This window comes from Vipera berus, assembly GCF_964194415.1.
Source record: "Vipera berus genome assembly, chromosome: 1".
In the NCBI taxonomy this organism is placed as follows: domain Eukaryota; kingdom Metazoa; phylum Chordata; class Lepidosauria; order Squamata; family Viperidae; genus Vipera; species Vipera berus.
Window position 1 is genome coordinate 278,290,394 of NC_138202.1, and position 27,232 is coordinate 278,317,625.

The following is a 27,232-nucleotide window of genomic DNA, read 5'->3' on the forward strand; positions in this document are numbered from 1 at the left end:
TTTATTTCATTGTGCTTTTATCATTTGATCACTTTTCTTTGCATTTAATGTTTTTAATCCTTGTTAGGTACTTAGAGTTGTCCGGCAAGTGGGCGGCTGTATAAACTGGGTGAATTGAGCAAACAATTAAAAAAAACATATATATCCTACCTTTCCTCCAGGATGGCACTCAGAATGACTATTACTTTGATCAGATTTCATCTGATTGATTGACTAAAAGCAACTAGGTCTGACTTAGCCTCCCACACTGTCCTGAAAAAAAAAATTGCCCCCAAATATATAGTTCACCTACAGAAAACCAGACAGGCATGGAGTAGAATAATTCCATAGACTAGTTCCAGACCTACTGCACAATACAGCTTTGTTTTCCACCACCCGTGATGAATTCTGGTGGACATGAATGGGTTCGGGAGCGTACTAAATTTACTTTTTCTGCTCCTGGGGAAAAACAAACGCCAGATCGCCACCCAATAGCCCAAAAACGTAACGCAAAACTCATTATCTGGGATCTTAGGTGTTCAAGGTAATAAACAAGGCTGAATCGCATCGTTTTTGAAGGGTCAATCTTCGATGCACCGATTCGCCACATAAAGCAACGAAACGGCCTTCTTTCATTTTAAAAACGAAATCGGGAACTCTGAAATGTCGTGCCAGGCACAGGCCTTGGAAGGCCGAACCCGATGAGCCCGGCATACGACCGCTCTCTAGCCCGCCAATCCCCCAAGCCCCCTCCAGGAAGCGTTTCTTGGCGAAGGCCGAGGCAGGAAAACGGCCCCTCTGTACGGGCGTGCAAAAGCCCTCGCCGGCCTTGGTGTTTCTGGTCTGAGCCACTGGCTGGCCTGGGAAGGGCACGGGCGTTTGGCTACGTCCGGCTTGCTAGCTCCTTTCTTCGCCTGCTGCAGAACAGGAGAGGAGAGGAGGGGAGGGGACAGAGCCGGAGTTGTGGGAGGAAGGGAGGGGGGAAAAATAACATGTTGGGTCATGTGGCTGCATCACGTGAAAGGGGTGTCAGGCCCAGCAGCAGCAGCAGCAGCAGCAGCAGCGGCGGCTGCACGACCTGAGCCTGAGACACAGACAGACGCTGGACGCTGGGCTTGCCGGGAGGAGCGACAGGCACGCAGGGAGGGCGGAAGCCTCACCGGACGAGTTCCAGCAGCTACTAGCTGGCGCTGCCTGTCTGGTCTGCTGGCGAGGTAAGGCATTCATTTCTTTCCCCCCCACCCACCCACCCCCCATCACCACCAGCAGCAGCACCAGCAGCAGCACCTTCATTGCAGCTGCCCACTCCTCTTCGGTGTTGCTATATAGGAACTGGGCTCTGTCGCGCTCCTTCCTTCCTTCCTTCCTTCCTTCCTTCCTTCCTCTCTCTATCTCATTCCCATCTCCCTTCCTCCCTCCCTCCCTCCCTCCCTTCCTTCCTTCCTTCCTTCCTTCCTTCCTTCCTTCCTTCCTTCCTTCCTTCCTTCCTTCCTTCCTTCCTTCCTTCCTTCCTTCCTTCCCTTCCCTTCCCTTCCCTTCCCTTCCCTTCCCTTCCCTTCATCTCATCGTCCCCTTCGGAGGATGCAGGATCCGTGCGTCTGGGCGGGAGACTCTCGGGTGGGAGCCGACGACTCCCGTCTCCTCCCCTTCCCCTCGCCTTTATGTCAGATGCTCCGGCTGTTGGCGAAGGATGAGCGGCTGTTTTGCTTTCTTGCTTTTTATCGGTGTTTTCTCCCTTTACACCCCCCCCCCACGAACCCACGTAATGATTAGGGAAGCGATGTGGGGCAAAAGAGTCCGGGATAGCGTGGAGTCTTGCAAACGCAGGCTGGCCGGGAGGAGTGGGTGGAAGAAGTGCCTGGGGTCCGGGAGTGGGGGTGGCAGGAAGGATGGGAGGGGGTACAGGTGGTGCGCAGGGAGTCTGGTAGTTTAGGATTTGTGTCCTTTTATGCTGATGGGCTGCCTGATCTCATTCTCCTCTCTTCCCCTCCCGCCCTGTGTGTGTGTGTGTGTGTGTGTGTGTGTGTTGTCTACACACCCGGGTCTATTCAATCCCGGAGGATATGTTGAAGAAAAGGCAGCATCTCTAATGGGCCCCCCTTTTTTGAACGGGGAAGGGAAAAGGAAATGAAGAGGGTGGGTGGGGAGAACAGGTTTGCAGCAGAATCCTCTCTTTCTGAAACACCTTGTCTCCTCCTCAGGAAGGTTGAGTCTTAAAACCTACTTTTGGATTTCAGCTTGAGGATGGACGTCCAGTATTGCAAAGTGCTATCTGGCCGCCACCGCTCAATGTATGGAAGTTAAGAGCTTTAGGTGATGTGGGGAGGGGGGGGAAGAAAATAAACACTTTTGTATCTTTTGTATCTCCTGTAACAGATTTACCCCAAAGCAAGTCATATTTAGATTTAGGTGTTTGTTTATACAGGTAGTCCTCGACTTACGACCACAATTGAGCCTAAAAGTTATGTTGCTAAGTGAAACATTTAAGTGAATTTTGCCCCCATTTTGCAACTTTCCTTGCCACAGTTGTTAAATGAATCGCTGCAGTTGTTAAGTTGGTTACCCGGTTGTTAAGTGAATCTGGCTTCCCCATTGACTTTGCTTGTCAGAGGGTTGCAAAAGTTGATCATATGACCCTGGGACACCACAGCCGTCATAAATATGAACCAGTTGCCAAGCTTCTGAATTTTGATCACATGGTGATCTTTTACTGGGCAGGCTTTTTCCCCCCTCTCTTCTCCCTGACTTTTGTTGTCTGGTGTATTTGCATTGGATCTGTTTTGGAGCCAATAGGAAGGAAAAGGTCATTCAGGGAGAATAGCTGTACTTTTTAGAGGAAAACCACTGTATTAAGCACACTTTCTTTAAAAAAAAACCACAAACCTGATTATAGCCACCCTCTGATTATAGCCACCGGTCCGTGGAGTGAAAAATCCAGACCGAAGTTTGATAACATCTCTTTAGCACCAAGCACAATATCATAAGAGATTCTCCAGAATTTAAGCAGTATGATTTAGTTGGGTTAGGAAACTTTATTTTTACCATAATGAATCTTGTTTATTCCAGAAATGTCCTTTCTTGAGCCATATAAGTTTTCTTAAGTGCTTGTATAAGTCAGATTCAATACTCTCCAGATCCATTAGGATACCCTTTCAAAGTCTGACTCATTAAGATTTTAGATTACAAGAGCTTTATATCTCCTTACCCCATCACAGTGTCAGTCCCATTGTAGAATAATGTAAAATAAATAAAACACTTGTCACACTGAAAATGATTACAGCATTTTTCTTTTAGCTGTGAAATAATTTGCTTTCCATCTCAGATTAATTTGAATAATAAGCACCTTTGCTAAGGACTTGAATGCTAATCCAGAAGTTTAATTGGTGACCTATGGTTTCTTGGCATTCTGGTATCTTGATTTTGAATTTTTTTTAGAATACTTATTCTGACAGCTTAACCTTATGCAATTAAGTCCATACTGTTAGAATACTGTTAGCATGGCTGTTGGGAAATTGTAGTCTTTTGATGGTAGTGGTTTATCTGACTTGCTATAGACCTGATCTTCCTTGAAAGTATATATGCTTAGTCACTTAAAAAAAAGTGGCCCCATTTCTTTGATACAGGATTGGAAGCGAAAATGGCTAAAATGATGATGTAATCTTTCCAAATGCTAAGCCATATTTAGTCAAGGTGAACTTTCTTGAAGTTTAATGCATTTTTTCATGATTAGAGGGCAATGTTTCTTTTAATGATTTGAGTGATCTGAAGAACAAAGTCACATGCTGGGAAGCTGAGAAAAAGGCAATCTTTGCGAGATAAATTCTTAATTCCAAACATTACAGTTGAAATTTGGGCAAGAGCACCTTTTTATTTTTAATAGTTCATAAGTCAGCCTCATGTTCAGGCATGGCCAGTCAGCATGTTTTCTCTTTCATGGTGCCCACAAATACGAGAAGACACATTCGTCTCTTCAGCCACTGGTTCTCTGCAGCCTCCCTCAACTGGGAGGTAACACTAATCTCAAAATTATTAGATCTTGCTAGACCTGTCCTTCATGAATTTATATATTCCGATCTTAAATGCAACCAAGTTGATGGCCAATCACCATATCTTATAGGAATGCATTCCCAAGGTTAATTATACTCTGTGTATACTTTCCTTATATTATTGGCATTTTATATTTTAACCCTTTCTTAAGGACTCCTATCATGAAGTCTACATTTTCCACAATGTGGAATGTACTTAGTCAGCATCTCCACTGTGCTACCCACTGTGATCTAAAGATCTTTTTCCAGTTAATTATAACCTGCTCAGAAGCCATCACTGTATATGTCAAATTAGGTTTTGGGTCTTGGGGGTGGGAAGGACAATATGCTTCATTTTATATTTAACTGATTTTGGCTGCATTAGCTATTTGGTTAACCATTCACCCAGTGTCAAGGGATGCTTCTAGACCTCTTTAAATAGTATAGTGTGGTCTGCCAATTCTCTGCTTTACCCCAGATGAAGATAATTCACAAACATGTTAAAAATCATCTATACCAATTCTTGAGGAACTCTACTTCTTACTTCTATCTGATGAGAAAATAAAATTCATATCAACAAGAAAAACATCCAGTAGGGAGTATATATAGTATATAAATTGGAAATGTATCATGGATGTTCCACAAATTTGTATATCAGCTTTTCTTCTGTACCATATAATTTTCTGCTTTATCACTTCCAATTGGGTTGCAACTAACATTTAGGAAAAAAATAACTGTAGCTGCAAAAGCTATTTAAGAATAATGATAATGATTGCAGTAAAGGAATTATGAAGAATAAAAATGAAATTTCTAGTTCTTAAGATCACATTTTTACTACACATTCAGTTATATGAATAGAGGAGAAATGATAAAATTTTCAGGGGCTAAGGGATAAGGTTTAAGAAGCACTATTAGATCAAAATCCATCCCTATAATTTGTACAGTTATTAGATGCCTCATTTTTTAGATTTATAAGCCATTTCATAATTATGATACATAATTTCTCTGTGCAATAAATTGGCATGCACAGAAGTGCATATTTGTCCTTTGAGTGTGACACTACTATCAATAGTGTCCCTGGGGTTTTTCTTAGCATTTTCTGTCTAGTATTTTCTAATATCTTGATTTTTTAAAAAAAGATGAATAGTTTGGTTTAACCCTAAGATGAGAGATGGTAACAGCATGATTGAGAATGAGTTGAGCATGATATGAGATATGCTCAGTTCATATCTCACTTCAATCATGAAGTCACTCAATAGCTTTAAATAAGTCTGTCACACTCTGAAGACAATATTGGGATCTAATATAGAATTATTGTTAGGATTATTTTGGAGATTCTAGCACATAAGGAATTTATCGTATACATATGCTGTGTAAAGATTATCTTAGCAATATACTATAACAAAAAAGAAAGAGCAAAAATTGTTTTTTACATCTGCTTTTTCCACCTATCACCTTAAATCTCCTGAGATCTCTATCCCACAGACTAGGAGGTACAGCCCCATGATGTTCTTCTCACAGTGAGAAGGTGAAACTATAGGAAGTCCTTATTTATCTGAATTTAACCTTATGGCATGATGGAGATGATGGTGATGGTTGCTTTTTTAAAAAAATTGAAGTAGATAAGGGTTTTTCCCCCCTCAATCTGCATTTTTCAGATATGTTGGACTATAGCTCCCATAATCTCTAGCTGAAATAAATTATTGAACGCTAATCCATCTAATCCATTTGGTAGATACAGTACTAGATTACGGAAAATTGATGTTAATACTGAACAGTCCTATTTGCATTTCCCCATACTGTGAGGATGTATATAGCTGTTCTTTACTTGTTACTCAGTTGAAGTTTTAGTGCCCTACTGTTTCCATAAAAAAATGAATTGCTCAATAAAAATCAACTGCAACAATAAAAATAAAAAAGTTAAGACAGTAGTAGTGGATTTTTAGATAGATAGATAGATAATGTAAGTCAGAAAACAGACAGACAGATGTAGGTAGATATATAGGTATAGGTAAAGAGATGTATAAACAGCTCCGGTAAATTTTCTGGGTTCTCTTCTATTAATTGTAATGTGTGAATAAAGTTGTTGGTGAATTCATTTGAACTTGATCAATGTTGTTTTCAAAATCATGCTTAAATAGGTTTGAGATTAACACCATTTAAAAAGTAGAATCATACATTATGGTCAACTTTGGTTTATTCAGCCATGGTTTATTGAATCAACCACAGTTGGATGAGTTTTGCACAGTATGCTAATCCACACACTTTAATTTACAAGTTTCATTTCATGTAATAAACAAAAGAAAAGTGAAACAAATCTTATAAAGATATCCTGGATAAGATCCTAAAATGGGATTTCTTCCAAGGATGGGTATTTATTTATTTATTTTATTACATTTATATACCGCCCTTTCCCGAAGGACTCAGGGCGGTTTACAGGGTGATTAAAAACAAAAATACAAAAGTTAAAAACAAATTAAAAAAATTATATCCGTCCCTGAACAAATAAAACCCCAGTTAAAATTAAAATTAAAATTAAAATTCTCAGCCTGGGCCAGAGAGCTCGAAGAGCCAGGTCTTCAGGTCCCGGCGGAATGAACGAAGGTCGGGGGGCAGTCCTAAGCTCCACTGGCAGCTGGTTCCAAAGGGCAGGCGCACCCACTGAGAAGGCCCTATCCCTGGGTGTCGTCCGCCGGCAATCTTTTACCGGTGGTACCCTGAGAAGACCCTCCCTGTGGGAGCGCACTGGACAAAGGGAGCTTGATGCTGGCAGCAGGTATCCCCTGAGGACTATAAAGAAGGCAAATGCTGGAACACAAACTCTACCCTTTATGTTTAACCTTGTATGCAAATATGAAAGAGTTAAGCTTGTGTTGTTAATCACAACATCCTTCAGCATTAAGTAACCTCTGGGCTAGTTATGGACACATGACTTTTCCTTGGGTTTCTTACTTGCATTTTTACATGCTTTCGAACTGCTAGGTTGGCAGAAGCTGGGATGAGTAACAGGCTCTCACTCTGTTACGCGGCACTCGGGATTCGACCCGCCAAACTGCCGACCTTCTGATCGACAAGCTCAGCGTCCTAACCCACTGAGCCACCACATCCCTTTTAATAATTAAGTAGCCCTTGCCAAATCTGTGATAGAACAGTTTTTCAAGTGGATTTCTCTCCTATAAGAATGGATAATAAAGATTCTCCTCTTTACCTGACCAGAAATAGCTAATGACTTGGAAATGAGATCAGAATTGGCGTGGCCTACTTTTTATATGGCAATTTCCCTCCTTCAGTTGGGGTGGTATTTGAACACATTAAATTAACTTTTTAGTTGTATTTTTAATTTCCAATAGCTTCCAATGTCCCAACAAAGTGTTCGCCAGCCTGAGATGCAAACATCTGTGGTCAAGAAGTTTCAAAATATAATTTTGGTTGGTTTCAAAACACTACTGTTCCAATAATGTGTGTAGCCCAGAACGGAATAAAAACAGTGTAAAGAGATTTATGTTTTCATTTTAATTGGCTGTTTACATATCTCTTCTCCTTGGAAGAAAATAGCTTGTGGTAAAGAGTACAAATATATTGAAGTATAATTTAAATATTAAATCCATTGTAAACAGCAATCACTGCAGCAGTATGCATTGTGTCTGCATGTTGTGCGTGTATAATAGATAAAGCTGGAGATAAAGCTGTGAAGCTTTAATGATCATACATGAAAACTTCCTTCACAGAACACATTGCACCAAAAATCAAGTGACCAACATTGTAGCATGAAGCAGAAAGCATTTATTTATGGAAAAAAAAATTATATGGCTGCCTATCTGTCAGAGTGATCTTAGGTAACGCATAGCAACCAGTACTTTGGCCACCTAATGAGAAGGAAGGACTCACTGGAGAAGAGCCTAATGCTGGGAAAGATTGAGGGCAAGAGAAGAAGGGGACGACAGAGAATGAGGTGGCTGGATGGAGTCACTGAAGCAGTAGGTATAAGCCTAAATGGTCTCCAGAAGATGGTAGAGAACAGGAAGGCCTGGAGGAACGTTGTCCATGGGGTCGCGATGGGTCGGACACGACTTTGCAGCTAACAACAACAAGCAACCAGTAAAAGCACCAGCAGAAAATGCAACATACCCTCCCCACCAAGGCACCATAATAACTCACACAACTGACCCTTAGGGGAATCATCAGTTCAAGTTCAGCACCATGTTGTGGAAGACAACAGTATCTTGAGGATGGCATACAATTAATTGTCGGTTTCAAATTCTCAAGGGTTAATATGGCCGTAGGCAGTACAGTAATGGTAAATTGCAGTCTTAGACTGACTGTAGTAAACATGGTTTACTCCACTGAGTCTTATCTTGTAGTCCTGGCAACACTTAGTTAGAGATAATTCACCTGCTTAGCTAACTTGTTTCTCCCTTGGCTTGCATTGTATGCAATTAAGAGTGTGTCTCTATGCTCTCTTTGAACCCCTACTGTTTGCAATAGAATTTGTGTGATGTAGAATTTTCTCTGGAGTCTGTTGTGTTGCACTTGGAAAACTAGCAGATATGTTATAAGCCAGGCAATCAAAGAAGCCAGGAGTGTCAGCCAAATGACCAAGCAAGCGTGATGATGTCAATAAAATATATAATTTATTCTGTGTCCTTGACTTATCATCTTTGTTAACCAACATTCTAAATCAATGGGGAAGCCAATTTTGCTTAACTATGTAATTTGCTTAAAAACTGTGGTGATTCACCATTGCAAAAAAGATAATAAAATCAGGTGTGATTTACTTAATGACTGCACTGCTTAGCAACAGAAGCGTGAATCTTATCTTTTAACTTGTTTATTTTATCTAACAGGATAAATACTACAATGATCCTCATAAAGAATAAATGGATGTAAATTCATACTTTCTTTAAAAGGTAGCATTCAGAAAAGAAGGTGGAAAAACATGATAGTTCACTTTTCTTATTCTCTGTGCCTTAAGGTAATTTTCAAAGTCACCTTTCCAACAAATTTACTCCAGAGTTTATGAACACTTCTCAGAGAAATTGGCCTGGCAATAATACTTGTTTGTTCTCCGTGGTCTTTTAAACTCTTTAAATTTTTATTAAACTCTTTTGTATTATATTTATATTTATCTTGATCTTTTATATTAACAGTATTAAATTCCTAATATATGTTAGAAACTTGGTATTTTATTAGACTGCTTGGTGATTATATTAGGTTTGTTTTTCACTTTTATATTATTAATGTGCTGATTTTATGTTTGACATTATACCATTTTACTTCTCTATATATGATGCTTACAAAATTTGATTTTATAAGCATCCCACTACTATAGGTTTTCATATGTGTGTATGTATGTGTGTGTGTGTGTATATGTGTGTGTGTGTGTGTGTGTTTAATAGATTCATGGTTTTCTGAATTCAATTTCTTAGGTTTCCATCACACATTGAGATATTCAGTAATCACATTAGTTGGATTTATATGACACAACATATCTTAATGGGGTTTTCCACTTTGTGATCCAGCATATCAAAACGCTGAAAGGCGAGGGTACAGGGTAACATAGGGTTGGTTAACCTTGTTGAGAATTCTGGGAGTTGTGGATTAATACCTCTGGAGGATGCTGGGTTAGGAAATGCTGAGTGCACAGTCATAAGAAATCCTTCATATATTTTATGTACTGGTATTAAAGAGGCAAGAAACAGAAGTTAGCCTGAGGTTAATGATCAGGCAGTTTCTGCCCGACCCCCAGCCCTCATGGTTACACAGCTTCTCTTGCAATCTTGGAAAGAATGACAATTGTTCAAGACAATGAGCATTCTAGTCTGGAGAAGTTAATAATAGCTAACTTCTTTGGATAATGTGTTGTGTGGGGAGATGAGCTAACAGTTTCTAAGTGTCATAAGCAAATTTAGAGTCTTTGGTAAAATTGAAGCACCTTTCATTAATGTTCCAACTTTTCTGCAAAATTATCCATTCACCACCCGTTTATCACTACATTTTTAGCTAACTAGAACTCAAGTCTCTTTTAAAATGCCAGTGAGTGTCTCGTTGTGAGGCTTCTCATTGCCAAAGACCCTTAGTAAGTTGCAAGTATCTGTATATGTGATTTTAGATAATTATACCTTTCTTGTGCAGCGGGGAAGAGGGGGAGAAAGGAAAAAAAATGACACGTTTCGATGTTTGCTTTGTGTTTTCTGGGTTGTGCAACTGCTTGATCTGATATTTCTTCCGGCAGGGAGAATGTTTGTGGATTACTAGAAAATGTAGCTCTGATTCAAAGTGAGCTTCTACTAGTAATGGATCCTAAAAAAAGGAAGGGTTTCTACTTTTACCTCTCAGGATTTCAGAAGCAAAAATTAAATGGGCAAAGAAGGGGAAAGCTGTATTCTGACTAACGTGTGTGTGTGTGTGTGTGTGTGTGTGTGTGTGTGTGTGTGTGTACATGCAGGGGCACACAAGAACAATAAGAAAGCAGATAGAAATGAAACTATACCTCGTATTATTTTATATTTAAAACATTCTGCTTTCCTGGGAAGTAAATCATAGCATCCATTGTGACAAGCCCTAGAATTGCTCTTTTTACCAGATTATGGGATGATTTAGTTTAAAACCAAATATAGATGGAACTTGTGAATTTGATTGAAACTTACTCGAAACATATAACGCGGATCTGGATTTCAGATGCCAGTTATCTTTTAAAGTTCTCCCTTTCTTCTTTAGGTATTTTTAATTAACATTGTAACATATAGATAAATTGGTTCTTTTGTGATTTGTAACAGAATCACTTTTACAATGACAATAGATTCTTTAAATTGGTAAAGGTATACAACATTTTAACTGTGAGATGAGATATGAATAATATAATAAAATAATATTGTTATTTTCTTTGTAGGTATTTATTTTGTTTGTCGTATGGGCTCTTAATCTATAAAACTGCCTTCCCTAACTGGTGACCTTCAGACATTTTAGAATTCAATTACCGGTATTATTGATTGTATACATCTTCTTTAGTATCTGAATTACTTCTTTTTTGATGGAAAACAATGAAATACGGTTTCAGTTTCAGCTGCATATCAAAGTCATCTACAGATTGGACTTTTCCATATCACAGTTAGAATAATAGCTTACAAAGGGTGTTGTGCACTTTGCATAAAAAGTAGAAACTTATATAACTACAGTTTCGTCTAGTGGTTAAGGCACCTGGTTAGAAAGTGGATGGCCGTGAGTTCTAGTCTAGCCTTCGCCATGAAAGTCAACTGGGTGATCTTGGGCCAGTCAGTTTTTCTCAGCCCAGCTTATTTCACAGGGTTGTTGTTGTTGGGAAAATAGGAGGAGAAAATTTGTTGGAGAAAAATAAACAGTTTATGATATACACAAAAAAGTCTCAACATCTTTTTTACATCGTGGTGACAAAAACTGGATGCAGTATTCCAGGTGTGGCCTTACCAAGGCACTGTAAAGTGGTATTAGTACTTCACTTGATCTTGATTCTATCCCTCTGTTAATGCAGCCTAGCACTGTGTTGGCTTTTTTGGCAGCTGCAGCACACTGCTGGCTCATATTGAAGTGATTGTCCACTAGGACTCTGAGATCCCTCTCACAGTTACTACTATTGAGCAAGGTACCACCTATACTATACCTGTGCATTTGATTTTTCCTGTGTAAATGTAGAGCCTTGCTTTTTTCACCATTGAATTTCATTTTGTTAGATAGCGCCCAGTGTTCGAGTCTGTCCAGATCCTCCTGTATCTTAAGCCTATCTTCTGGAGTATTGGCTATTCCTGCCAGCTTGGTCTCGTCTGCAAATTTGATGAGTTCCCCATCTATCCCCTCATCCAAATGGTTGATGAAGATGTTGAAGAGCACTGGGCCCAGAACAGAGCCCTGGGGCACCCCACTGCACACTTCCTTCCATGTAGATGCAGTTCCATTGAGGACCACACGCTGAGTACGGCCTGTCAGCCAGCTACGAATCCATCTGGTGGTGATGCTATCTAACCCACATTTTTCTATCTTATCAATTAGTAGGTTGTGATCTACTTTATCAAATGCCTTACTGAAGTCCAAGTAAATTATATCTACAGCATTCCTCTGGTCCACTAATTTTTAGTGATGACTTTGTTTGTATCAAGGTGTTCGCTGATTTGTTGTTTGATTATCTTTTCCAGAATCTTCCCAGGTATTGAGGTCACGGTGATAGGTCTGTAGTTTCCTGGATCTATTTTTTCCCCTTTTTTGAAGATGGGAACTACATCAGCTCTCTTCCAGTCCTCTGGTAGTTCCCCAGTGCTCCAGGATCTTTGAAAAATATAGTTCAGTGGTTCTGAGATCACATCTGCCAGTTCCTTGAGAACCTTGGAGTGTAATCCATCAGGTCCTGGTGATTTGAACTCATTTAGGCTGGACAGGTGCTCACTTACCATTTTCTTGCCTATCTTAACTTTTGTTTCTATTCTGTTTTTTTATGACACTGTTTTTGGTAGGTTGGACTGTTTTTTCCCTTTGTGTAAAGACAGATGCAAAAAACAAGTTAAATAGTTCTGCTTTCTCCCTGTTGCTTGTCACCTTTTTGCCACTTTCCCCCACTAATGGACCAATCATTTCCTTAACTTTTTTCTTGTTTTTTTATATGTTGAAAGAAGCTTTTTTGTTATTTTTGACTTTGGTCGCAAGCCTTAGTTCATTTTGAGCCTTAGCTTCCCTCACTTCATCTTTGCAGGCAAGGGCTATTTGCTGATATTCTGCCTTAGTTATGTGCTCCTCTTTCCACTTCTTATACTTGTCTTTTTTATCTTTCAATTTATCAGAGTGTTCTTTATGCAGCCATGCTAGTTTCTTTTGAGAGCTGTTATTTTTCTTCTTTGTTGGTATTGTGCTAGACTGGGCCTTTATTATCTCACTTTTCAAAATTTCCCAAGCTTCTTTAGTTGTTTTCCCCTTTAGGATTCTCATCCATGTAATTCTTCCCAAGGTCTCTCTAAGTTTATTGAAATTAGCTGTTTTAAAGTCCAAGACTCTACTTTGACTGTGTTCTATTGCTTGTGCTTCCAGAATGTTGAATTCCAATATTGCATGATCACTTCCCCCCAAGGTTCCTGTGGCTTCAACACCTTCTATCGTTTCATCTCTGTTAGTGAGAATTAAATCCAATATGGCTAATCCCCTGGTTCCCTTCTCTACTTTTTGGGAGAGAAAGTTGTCTACTAGGTTTGTCAGGAATCTGTTTGATCTTCCACTTGGTGCAGAGTTTGTCTCCCAGTTGATATCAGGGTAATTAAAGACCCACATTACTATTGTGATGTGCTTCCTACATACCTTAGTTAGCTGACTAGCAAAACATTCATCTATTTCCTCTGCTTGGTTGGGCGGCCTATAGTATACACCTATGACAATGTCATTTTTCCCCCTTTTATATTGACCCAAATACATTCAAGTTTACAGTTTTAATCATTGTTGTGCTCTATTTCTGTAGAGATAAAGTTATTTCTTATATATAGAGCAACTCCACCTCCTCTTTTGTTTAGTCTGTTTCTTTTAAATAATTTAAATTACTCTAACTGTGTGTTCCATTTGTGGGTTTTGTCCCACCATGTTTCCGTAATGGCAACAATATCATATCCGCCCTTATTTACCTGAATTTCTAGTTCACCCTGCTTACTGTTCATACTCTGTGCATTGGTGTATAGACATTTGAGTTCTTTATGACTGACCCTGTGTTCACTTGCTACATAACTTGTGTGGTGCCTGAGTTCCCCTATTTTCTTAGATTGCCAGGGACAGTGATGTTCTGTATCAATTAACTCACTGTCCCCGTTGTTTAGTTTAAATATTCCTCCAGAAAAGCTGTGAATTTATTGCCAAGTAACTCAGTCCCTTTCTTCGATGGATGCAGACCATCTCTTTTGTACATTTTTTCATTGGACCAGCTACAGACATCGTGACTAATATAACCAAAGCCTTCTCCTTTACACCACTCCTTTAGCCACATATTAAATTCTGCTATACGCTGGCCTTTTCCATTTTGCTCCTTATACACTGGTAAGACCTCTGAAAAAGTGAGCCTACAGTCTATTCTGCTGAGTTCCTGCCTCAAGCTCTGGAAATCATTCTGCACAGAGAGTACATCTTTTTGGGACAGATCATTAGTGCCAAGATGTACAATAGCCTCCACATCACAGTCCTTGCTGGCATTCTTGATTATTTTGGAAATATGCTTCTTGTCCCTACTGGCAGTAGCACCTGGAAGACACCTGACCTCTTTCAAAACCTCTGTGTCCTTTCCTAAATTTACATCCCTTATAATTGAATCACCAACCAGAAGGTGGCTTCTCTTTTTGGATGCCTTTCTGTTCTTGCATGACTGGTGTGTAATGCCGGATTCACACTTCTCCCTGTCAAAAACAAGTTTTTCATCTTGGACCACGATCCCCTGCTTATTTGAGTTATTATCACAGATACCTTTACCTGTCTCCTTAATGTCCCTATTAAGGTCAGCAAGGGCACTGTATCTGTTATGCAGGGACACAGCGAAAGCTTTGGGTTTATGGTTCACAGCTCTCACCTTGCCAGATCCCACGGTTGTCCACACTGCCCTTCTCCTGCAGGATCTTTGCGGTAGAGGGGGCTGATAGCGCGGAGGCTCAGTAGAGTAGGAGGGCTGAACTGAACACCTAATTTCTGCCTGAAGAGCACAGACTACAGACCCTAGATGAATAATCTGTCCTTGTAGAGTGATTTGTGTATAGATAGGACACTTTCCCAGTTTGAAAAGAGTGCTGCGAAAGAGCTGCAAAACAAGTGTTGCACTGAACTAAGCCAGATATGCTGAGATGAAAGGAATCTCAGATGCACTTGCCCTGAATGTACCACCACTATTTTTGATTTTTAGTTATATGTAACGGTGCGCGGGTTGCTACTTTGCTCTTCCACTCACCTTCTCCTTAACTCACAGTATTGTAGCTTTTCCCAGCAGCCTCTGGCAGTTTAAAAGCAAAAAGGGTGCAATCAGCAAGGGCTTAGCTACTTTGCTCCTCCACCCTCCTTCTCCTTAGCTCACAGTATTAATAACTCACAGTTATTCATAACCTAGCATAAAGTGTGAATTAAGTTTATATTTCAGCATTACAGGAGATGAACAGTTGATGAAATAAGTCCTGAGACAATAAGAATAGTCAATTGGACATCAAAAATGCCTAAAATGGAGAGACTAGAAAAAGAAAAAGCTTAGGACTGGAAAATAATTTTAAAGATTAGACAAGATGATATTTAGGGCAGAGTTTGAACAAGAAAGGACAGCAGCAGAATTCTTCAAGAGTTGTAGGACCAGAAAACTATCTTATTAAACATACTATGTTTAATTCAGACTTCCTGATATAATGTCTTTCAATTATTTGTTTAATTTATAGGCTGCCTGATTCTCATAGATCTTTGGGGAGCTAACTACCAAAGTATACATAAATACATATAAAAATACAACAGGCAAAGAAGAGCAAAGTAATAAAAACTAGATCAAATTAGGACAAACAAAAGAACAAAAATAAAGTTCTACAATCAGCTTGTTCAAAAGGCCTGGGAGAACAACCAGGTCACTAGATTTCTTAATGCCATAAGGGTGAAGTAAGGTTGGATTTCAGATTCAGATAACATTGCCTCTGGTTATGATAGAGATTACAGAAACAGATCTAACATCAGGAGGTATCAGGATTAGAAAGGCTGCTTTATAAAACATCCTTGGGTGCAGAGATTCTAAATTTAACCAGTTTTCATATGGATTGATGTGTGGTTCTTTTAGGTGTCCTCCTTTGAATTGGTGCAGATTCTCAATTTCTCTCTTGTTCAGATGGGCTTTTTAGTCTGAAAAGCACCAGAAACATCTAGCTTGGCTTGGTAAGCCAGGCTGAATATGGTTGCCTCAAGCAGTGAATAGCCCAAAATTGGCATGCCTCCTTAAGTAACACCAGCTGCCTGCAATTAGTGCAGGTTCGCATCCCACCAGGCTCAAGGTTGACTCAGCCTTCCATCCTTCCGAGATAGGTAAAATGAGGACCCAGATTGTTGGGGGCAATTAAGCTGACTTTGTAATAATGCCGCTGGGGTGTGTGTGAAAGCCCTAATAAGCAGGCATATACATAGAATGAAGGCTACTGCTAAGCTTGTAAGCCGCCCTGAGTCTTCGGAGAAGGGTGGGATATAAATGGAATTAAAATAAATAAATAAATAAAATAAATTAGTGTTCCATTTTTAATAGGATAGAAAGTAAAAAATAGGTACAGGTAATCCTTGATTAACAATGGTAATAGGGACTGGGAATTCCATCACTAAGTGACAGGGTTATAAAGTGCGACATCACATGACTGTACCAACTTACGATTGCTGTGCCAGTTGAGGTTGTTAAATGAACCCTGTGCAGTCGTTAGGCCAATGTCATTTGATCACCCATTGTGACCTCCTGCCAGCTTCCCATTAACTTCCCTTTGGGAAGCCAGTAAAGAAGATCACAAACGGTAATCACATGACTGCAGGATGCTATGGCCATTGTAACCGTGAACCAGTTACCAAGTGCCCAAATAGCGATTATGTGAACGTGGGGACACTAAGATGGCCGCAGCTTCAAGGACTGAGTATAAGTCTTTTCATTGGACACTTTTGTATCTAAATGGTCACTGAATGAATGGTTATTAACCATGGGCTACATATATATGAAGAGGAAGAATATTAAATGTAATAATAATCTTGTGAGCCATCCAGAGTTATGTAGTGGCACCTATATACATTTGCTTAATAAATAATAAGTAATAAAATAACCATAATCCAGCCCTTTGAGCCTGCAGATGGGCTCTGCCTATATAAAGAGAGGTTGGCCTCAGCATACCGTCCAAGTATTGTCCATTGCTCATGCACATAGCCAGTTTTTCACCTTGCCATGACATTGGGTGAATAGTACTTTCTTGGTGGATGAGTAAGATATACAATCTACTTAGAAAACCGCAACAGATGTATATGATACCCTAGCAAAGTGTTTGATGAGCAATGGCAGAGCGAGGTGGACTTGCTAGTTGTGTACTCTGAGCAAAAAAATAAAAAGCTTCATAGAGGGTTAATAGGCACTTCTTATCTCTCCCAAACACTTTGTACTGCTCATGTAAATGAAACTTGTCCCAGAATGTGGCCTCTGGGAGTTTTGTGCCCATGCACTCCCTCACAGTTGACATTAAAGGGCAAATTAAAATAATCCACTCATATGCATCCTTTTTTGAGAGCATTTTGATTATACTTTTCTCAAGCTGGATTTCGTTTTCCATGGAAGTCTTAGTAAAGAGATATAAAATATTTGCCCCAGAACCAATTGTAAAAGGAGGTGTAAACTCCTTTTACTTGATGAATTGGCTGGTCACCAACTTTCAAAAAGTTTTGGATTCCTGCATTGAGCAGAGGAATGGACAGTGGTCTTACTAGCTCCTTTCCAGTTATAGGAATTCTCATCAGCATTACAGAACTTTGAACTGAAAAAACTCATTGGTCTACGTGTGGTATTCAGGAATCATGGGAACATATATTGCTCTCCTTGCTTGCCAGTGGAAATGACAAAGAGCTTGTTATGTTAACAAACTCACATTGTCAGGAAGCATTCCTATTCTTTATCTTCTTTGCTCATGCAAAGAAGCTCTGCTAGCTTGAGATTTTGTTACAGATGACTGGATGGCTTATCAGCCACATATTGTATTCTTCAATCACCCAACTACTTTCTTGTTTTCATATGCAACAGAAAAAGGAGGAGAACCCAGTTCACTGATTGTCTAGTAGCTACTCAATCTAATATACATTCTACCACGATTTCTAAAGAGAATAAAGTGCAAGATTAAGATGGAAAAACAGCTAAGCCAGTCATTATCTAGAGGCGAGGCCTTAGTATTTCTGTGATTATTGCAAACAATGAAGCTTTATTTCAGATTTATCATGAAACTTTGCTCCCCCCCAACATTATGACCACCTGTCTATTCTACCAATGATTAATCAGAACTTGCAAGGTTATAATACTTAAAAGAGTTTCTCAAATTTAGTTTTCACTGTTTATGAGTTGGGATCTTCAATAACTCTTTGCTGATCCAACAGAATGACCCTGGACCATTCTACTAGGGTGTAGATTTGTGCTTATTTGAAAAACATTTTGGGGTACCCCCCACTTAATAAAATGTTGAATTACTGGGAGGCAAATACTATGCTATGATAATCCTAAATAATCTTAGATAGTTATGTGTGGTACATTGTTGGCTGAGCTCCTTGTAAAGTTCATAGTGTGAGGATGGCAAAAGTTCTGACATCATCTGGACCACAGTAATGCCTGAATGATTCCAATAGAACAGACATGTCAAACACAAGGCCCGGGGGCCGGATGCGGCCCGCAAAGTGGTTTCATGTGGCCCGTGAAGCTATCCTGGAAACAGTGAGGGAATGGCCCCCACTGCCTTGGCCCTGGCCCAGAGACCCTCAGATCTGTCCCACTCCTGCCCAGGCCCCCATAGGCACCCTTGATGCGAACGATGTAGAGCTGGCCATGCCCACCCAGTAGGCCATACACACTCTAGCCACGCCCACCCAGTAGGCCATGCCCACCCTGGCCATACCCACCCAGCCCCCTGAGGGCAACCGCAATGCTGATGTGGCCCTCAATGAAATTGAGTTTGACACCCCTGCAATAGAAGATGAAATCTTTTCAAGAACAGTTGATTGAAAAAGAGTCAGCCTCTACAGTTTGAAGGCACTATGACTACTGGTCAAAACTAAAAAGTGTGATTCATTTTGTTTATGACATGATAATATTATCATAATGTTTTGTATGGAACAAAAACAATATTTGAATCTATTTATAACTTTTTTGAAATGCATTTTTCTGGATTTTTTTTGTTGTTATTCTGTCTCTCCCTGTTAAAATAAACCTACCATTAAAATTATAGACTGATCATTTCTTTGTCAGTGGGCAAACATACAAAATCAGCAGGGGATCAAATAATTTTCCCCCTCACTATATCAAAGACAGGAGAATTAACAGACTGAAAATTATCATATAGCATCACAATTGTCATATAGCAAAATAATGCTTATCCTATCAGAATCACCATCATTCCCCACCATCCAGTCAGAGCTGAAGAAGCTTCTTGGATGAGAAGTGAAATGGTTTCAAAGAAAAACAAGAAAGTCCAGTTGCCTCGTAAAAAAGCGCCTTGGGGAATCAGCAGTGTGTGTGAGACAAAGTCCACTGAAAGACCAAATTATCTTGTGTAGTAATATTTTTCCCATTGTAAACTTTTCACATCTGCTATCTGAAAAATAACAGCACCAAATTTGCCATCTATTCTATGCAACATATTTCCATTAACTGATTACTGTACCTTATTATTAAGAAAATGTGGAAATGGATCTGTGTAATCATGGGCATCAATAACAAATCAAGATTATACTAAAATGAAACTACATGCAGAATGATGCCATGAAACAAATGCCACCCATACATACTTGCAGTCTGATGCAGATGCATAAGCAACAGTGTTTGTCACGATGCATGTTATATATCACTTGTCCCCTGTGATAGTAATTTATGAAACTAAGCATGTCATTTAGAAAAAGTACCATATCTCAGGCATTCTGATTTAATTCCTGGTATGTTACTAGATAACCTTAACACACATACAAATAGTTTCTCATATATTTTAAATATCTATTAGGGGTTTGCATCTCCTTCATATCATAACTTGATCTAAGAAACCTTATTTATTCTGAAGGTAATTGCAGAAATAAACCAGGGAGCTTTGAACAAAATCAGTTCTGTGTGTCTAAGCAGTATTGTGAAGGTGTTTTTCATATTTGTTTATTTCAGTGGACAATAAAACAAACCAAGCTATAACATTTGTCACCACAAATTATTCACAGTCACCTTTCTAAGCCTTTGGAGTGAGGCATTTATAAATCTTGTAAACAGCAGTACAGAGTAGCTATTCATAAAAGCAATTCTTAACCCTTCTTTTATGCTTAAAATGTAAGAATTGGATTTGATGTATTTTATCATATGGCACTAGATCCAGACAAAGCAAGCCTCACGGGCCTTAGGCTGATTCATCCAGAGTAAATGTTGATAGTTAACATGTCCTGGAAGCTAGCATGCTAGTTATAGGTTCCAGCTGTTTGGGGGCAGTGAGGATAATTATTTTTCTGAACATAGGGTCATAAAGGTTGTTTCCTTTGAAAAATATTAATCAAAGGGAAAGTTCATAAACATTCTCCCCTTTCTGGCTTAACCCAATTTGAAAAAATTAGCTAGAGGAATTTGATGAAGGGAAGACAATATAAAGTTTCTCTTTCTTTTGGATGCATTCAAAGTTCCCCCATTTTGCCTCTATATTTTTCTGAAAATCAGGCATAAGGGGTAGGGTATCTTTTCTCTTTTTTCCTTTCTTTTTTTTAAGATCTTGAAGTATTTTCAAAATAAATAGGGTTTTCCTGCTGGGTTAGTTTGGAATGCCTTTGCTGGTCTTGAGTGATTCATTTAAGTTTTCTAAAACGCATAACAGAGAAACATGCTTCCCAGTAGAGTCTGACTGGAATATTTCTCATACCATTTTGTGTTTAGAGTGTTGTATCAAAAACTCTGCTGCTGAGTGCTTCTTTTATGATTGGAAAGTAACTGCTTTTTTAGTGCCCCCCAAAGTGGCATTAATTGTTTATCATGGGCAGATAAGGTCAAGTCTTTTAATCTTCTAAGTGTGAAGTACCTATTCAAATTATCATTAAAAATCCTTGTAATCTATTTGTATTTTAAATGTGCAAAGCCTCCCTTAATTGCTGCTATGGCTAGTCATCAACTTACAACCATAATTGGGACTGGAAATCCAACTGTAAGTCATTACGGTTGTAAGTCAAGGCACCCATGTGACCAGAAGTAATTTTCTGGCCTTTATCATGACAGTCATTCAGCAAATGCCATAGTCATTAAGCAAACTCATTCATTTGAAAGGATGGTGTTTTGTTTTGTTTTTTCCATCATAAATTCCAATAGTTGTAAAACAACCAGTTATAAGTCAAGAACTACCTATAATAGGGCCAGTGGGTTTTGTTTTTTGTTTTTTTTTAAAAAAATACCATTTTCATGATGGAAAGCTCCTCTTTTTTGGACAAGCAGAATGCATTTTTTATCCACTAGGAAATATGGTTCCCCAAATTCTAAGTTATTATGCTTGTTGGATGGACCAATGTCTTACTAGATATTGTTTATACAGATGGTTCCCTATTTTATGAACATTTGGTTTAAAAATAGTAGGTACTTTATTACTAGGGTAAGAGAATGTGGAATAGCAGTACAATTTTCTCTTATACAATCAGATGATTTGCTTAATACTTAAAGATTTAATGACAGGATATTGCCACAAAACGTTATAGGGCTAATTATACTAGAGGTAATATTCTCTGTATCACCAGGACATCTTAGCTTACTAGAAGTTCTCCAGGCATTCTCAGTATTTGCATGGAGATGCTCTCATGGTGCAGTGATACTAAAAAGAAACCTGCTATCTTTGATGATGACATACAGGCCAGAGGGATTGATTAGAAGATTAATCAGCAGAAAGGATATTTCCTTGTCCTCAGGATTGATATCTAAATAATGGTGCTTTATTATCCATGTCATTATTTAAAATCCATAGTCTGCAACATATAATTTTTAACTGCATTTTCAACAAATAGCATAGTACTATTCATGGCTGAGAATATGCTGCATATAAATATGTCAGATTTCAGTCTATGTAGTGTTGAAGGTTCACTCAGAATGTGGCAATAATTTCCCTCTAGAAACTCAGCTTAGGAGCTAACATTAGAAGAGTCAAGGACAAGACTTGGATAGATCTGTTGCTTTTATTGCAGGCACAAGAAGCCTTAATAATGGGGAAGATAATGAAGATGCTCTACCTCTGCAGAATGAAACAGCCAGGGCATTCTATTTATAACACCCCTAGGGTCTAAATCATATATCTTTTTCTCACTCGTATGTTATAATGGACTTCTTGCCACTCAGTTTAGTCTGGGATGTGCAGTGCACTTTGTAGCATCCAGTAGTTCAAATAGCATTTCCCCCAAACAGGCTGTTGGTTGAGAGACGAGATGATTGGGTAGTTTGGGATTCTGAAAACTTGGTGAATAATGGATGGGCTGTCTCAAGTGCAATGGGGAAGGCTGCAACTGGGGATGAAACGAGACATTTAAGAAAAAGATGTACCATCAGTAATATGGTACCCAGGGGCTTGACAGGTAATTACAGTAATAAAGCTCAGAGAAATAATGTCCCAAGATACTTGTGGGGAGGAAAGAAGATGTAGCAGCCTGACCAGTTTGCTGATTAGAGGTTTGGTGCAGTGATGCATGTGGCAGGGAGAAGCAAAGGCCTTGATGTTTGTTCTAATGTGAGGCCATTATAAGTTTCTGAAAGTTTCATTACCAGGCTAGGTAACATCTTCAGCTGCATTTAGGAGATACCTTTTTCAGTACTCTTCTGCTGATAAGGGCTTCAGGTGTGGGTGTGTCAAATGAGGGTCTTGTGATGGGTCAGGTGTGAATCATCAGAGAGAGGCTTGGGATGGGTCTTGGGATGGGGAAAACCTCTGTCTTCATTGAGGCTGGCCCTCTGTGAGGTTGTTAGTAGGTGATAAACCTACTCTTTCAGTGTCTTTGAAATGCATCTTTGATGGCTAAAAGTTCCTTTCTAAAAACATCCTTCTGCTTAGCCAGCAGAAGATGTTTAGAAAGTATGCACACTGGAGCAAGCTCTCTCTAAATTCTGGTATGGATTGTAACAATACAGAAATCAGAAGTTTAGACTTAAAATCTATTTGAGTAGGGGTGTCAAAATTCCATTTAAAGAAGTCCCTTCTTGATAGGGTGACTGAGCAATCTGAAAAATGCAACAAAATTAGAGACAAAATGTATTAAAATTAGCAAACCCCAGGATATGTTCCATGTCCCGAGGAAATGTAGTAAACCCACTAGTTGAAGACAGGCAGACCACAAATTCATTTTTTCTAACTTAGCACTGTATGGACAAAGTTAAATAATTGCCTGAAACTGTGCACTATAGATAGCAGGATCATCATACTACTGTAGATCAGTACTTTATCCCAACATATGATTAAAAACTTATTAAAAGGGCCATGAAAGGTAGAAATCATAAATCTTAGGAGAGATTCCAGACATGATGAATAACATGATGGCACAGCAAACCTTCCCATACTGGAAGTCAACTATTCTATACCCTCTATCATGTGAGCCCGATTTAAGTTCCTCTGAAATCCAGATTTGTAAAAATACCTGTAGGTGCTTTTTGCATCTATTTTGACAGTGCAGAAATGAGGGGAAGATTTAGTGATCCCTAAGAGTTACAGAACTCAGGAACTTATAACAATGGATTCTGTACTACTGGTTAAAGATAGGTTTATTATTACTATTACTATTATTACTATTACTATTGTTGTTATTACATTTGTTTGTCACCCATTTCACAGTTCGAGGTGACTCTGAGAAGATGGTAGGAAACCTTTTTGGCAAAAAAAAAGGTAGGAGCACTGTTTGGGGACATAGATAATTGGATGGTGCTCTCTGCAAGTCGTCATCAAGAATTTTTTTAGGCTAACTAATTCTGCTTCTGACGCAGCATTTTCCAGGAATCTGTCCCAGGTTTATGATGCAGTCAGAATTAAAAGCAGAATCTCCTCTCCTTTCCTTCCTAAACAAATCACCACAATCAGCATTCTAAGATGGGAATCCCACGTATGCTGAAATGAGCAGGAAAATGGGACTCCCAGCTGCATAAATTCAATATTTGAAGCTTCTACTGAATGGGCAGGAAGAAGAAGAAATTAATTATAATAGCAGCATTTCCTCTCTCGCATGTACTTTACCACAGTTCTTTGAGTCTTCCATTGATCCCCAAGTAGAATTGGATTAATGCAGTCTCTGAGGTCCTGTTTCATTTAATATCTCCTCTTTAAAGTAGTCAGTTAATCTTTTTTTAAAAAAAAATCCAGCCGGCATCTTTAGCTAGCAACTGCAAGTCTAGAAAATAGTCTCATGCAAAGTACTTAACCTGTTGTAGGTGACACATTTTGCAGTTGTCTGTCACACGTTTGATGAGATTGTCAAAATTAGAAGAAATTGGCATGGTTATCCAGGTTTGAGCTGTTCTGCGGCAGAGGAGGGATTGTCAGTTCTGCCACTTCCTCTGTCGAGGCCAATTATAAATCCTGCATGACATGGGAATATCCTCAGGTATTTGTGATATGTTCACAACACATTGAGCAAAGAAAGTGGTAAACACATCATGTTTGTCAGACAAGAAGTGTAATTGCTGCTGCCATTATGGCTGCTGGATCTGGAACAGGGACACAGGAGCCACAGAATAAGTTCACTGGCTGCAAGAACCCACAATAATGAAAATTAGCTTCAGTTTAAAGCTTATGTTTATTTCTTCTACCCTTATATGTGAATGAACATCCTGCCACTCATTTTATAGACAAGGATTTGAAGGGCATCTACATCACACACACACACACTTTTTTAAATAACAATCTTTTCTGGTTTTAGGTCCTTGCTACCTTCAACTCTCATATGTGAGTTCCTTGGAGACCAAAACAGGCAACAACCACTTACAAACTGGTCTTTGAAAATAATGAAAGGTAGCTTGATGTAGGACAGCATGGGATAACTGAAATTATTCAGATACGCTCATTTTTTAAAAAATCTTTGATCTAAGTTATGAAGAAATTTTGATGACTAACTATATGGTACAAAATTTCTTCGAAACCTACGGCATTTTATAAATATGAGCAGGTCTGAAGAATTTCAAAGCTATCCCATCCTGTCTTCACCTTGAACTAACATAAATAGGTAGGTACAGTGAAAGCTGAAGCTGCCATAATTAAAAATGAAGCAGACATATAAGCAGGTGAGGACAAAAAGCCAGGAATCTTGTCTAAAAGATCCCTTCAGGAGATAAATAAATAAGAAGGAGCTAAGTTGTTAAGGAAACACAGGAAAAAATGTCACTTGAACCAGACAAAAGAAGTTGACCCTAACACTTGGGAAAACCCTCCCCAAATCCCATGAACATCTACCAGACTTGAAAACCAACAAGGCAAGAGTACCTGCCAATCTTGTGAATAATCAAAGCAAGGACTTTGGGGGAATAAAAGGGGCCTGGAAGCCTGCCCATTCTTTGAGTCTTTTTTTGAATCCAGACTTGGAGGCTTCCATCCCTCTGGCTAGTGCCTGCCAGCCTAGTTGAGAAGGTTGTAGGTAAGTGTGGATGAGTGTGTGTGTGTGTGTGCGTGCGCGCGCATGTGTGTGTGCATGTAAAAAAGAGCAAATGTATATTGCAGCCAGTAAAATATTGCTGTTACTTTCAATTCACTGGGTCTCTGTGTATTCCAAAGAATTGGTTGTGCCTCAGTTTTGGTAGAAAGTGAATTAAGTGTGGCTGCTTTCCAGGGCTTTGAGTTTTTGAGACAGTGATCATAAGCCAAACCTGGAAGACCTGAACAGTATCCACCGAAGCAGAAGGGTTAGCTCTAGAATTGATATCAATCAATAATATAAGTGCAACTGGAGCCCCTGAGGTTTCTAAACATTTTCAAATGCTATACTGTATAGCGCATGTTACAGAATACCAACGGAAAGTGCACTATTATGGCTAGTTCTGAACCTCTAGGAATGGATGCGGTTGGCGTACTAAATTTATCAGGCCAGTGCTGAAACTTTGGCTTCCACACCAAGAGTGGAGTACTCAAGTGAAGTTACATTTCACTTAAGAAAAATTAAATCCTTATTTTTGTACCTGCTTTCTAGCTAATTTGGAGAACCAGCTGCTGATCATTAGATAGTAGTTTAGAATTAATTATTTTTCCTGGATTTAGATGAAAAGAGCATGTGAGAGAACATGTATGTTGGATGTAATCAATATGATAGCAGTACATGAAAAACCTACAGATGATTCCTCACAGTGTTTTCAGTGAGGGATAAATTGGTATCGAGCAGGACATATTGGGCCAATAGTCACATAAGGATATAAAACACCATATAAGATTTAGTTTTTATAAAAACTATAAAGGTCTTACGGCTTTTGAACCATTTTGAAATCTGTCTGTCTGTCTGTCTGTCTGTCTATCTACATCCATCCATCCATCCACCCATCCATCCATCCATCCATTGATTCCATTTGTATAGCTATCCAAGTATGTAACTCTGGGCAGTTCACAGCAACTAAAATAGGAAGAACAATAAAAAAACCCCCAATCTGACCACCATATTAAAACCAACATTAAAACTCAATTCAACTTTGTAATATAATCCATTATTTTCAAAATTGAAAAACTGTGTGGATTTTTTGTCCAGTTTCTTATGAGTCTGCCTTTGTTTCTTTTTCTTTTTTAAATCCAATAGAAGATAAGTAGCAACCACTTCTGTTACTTCTATAATGTGGAAAATAGTCTCTTCAGTTAAACCAACATTTATTTTCTATCAATATAATCTTATACATATCTATTCTGAAGTAAATCCCATAGAGTTCAGTGCTTAAAAGTGTGGCTCTAGAATTGCAACCTAGTGTTGTATATTAAGGGTAGTGGGATTTGCATCCTTGAACTTTAATAATGCCAATTTGTAATAACAATTTATTAAACTTGTTTGCTGCTCAACTCTCAATAATTTCTGGGTGTTTATAATAAATTATTAACAAATGAGATCTCAAGTGCAAACACTGAATAATGTCTTGAATAAACGGCAAGATGTTCTTAAGAAACAATTACCTTTTGAGAAATTAAGAAGAATAAGGCACCTGCATATTATTGTTGTGAATCTTTAACTCCAGGGTAATTTCTAGTTTGCATTTGTGTGTAACTGAGCATGGAATAGGGCACAATACATGAAAGTAGTTAACATTAATATCACATACATTCTCTCCTGGATATCACTAGAGCCTCACTGTTTATGTGGATTTTTTTCCTTAGCTTTTGGAAAGAGAATATACTAGTAGTGGGAAGTACTAATACAATGCAGACACAGCTTTTACTTTGGTTCACATAAATCCCAAGGGCCACCTGGCTGAGATTATAGGGAATTGCAGTATAAGGCACCTAGAAAGCCTTCCTTAAGACTTTAAAAAGTCTTAAATCTTTCTCAACCCCCTTAAAATGTCTCTC

General features: G+C 38.9%; 1 protein-coding gene across 1 annotated transcript in view; it reads left to right on the top strand.

The window, feature by feature from the left end:
* Positions 1 to 1,009: 1,009 nt before the first annotated feature.
* Positions 1,010 to 27,232, top strand: part of TULP4 (TUB like protein 4) — an 87,091-nt gene continuing 60,868 nt past the window's right edge. Inside the window, exon 1 of the mRNA XM_081314550.1 lies at positions 1,010 to 1,193. The gene's annotated coding sequence lies outside the window, so the exon portion shown is untranslated. The remainder of the gene's footprint in view (positions 1,194 to 27,232) is intronic.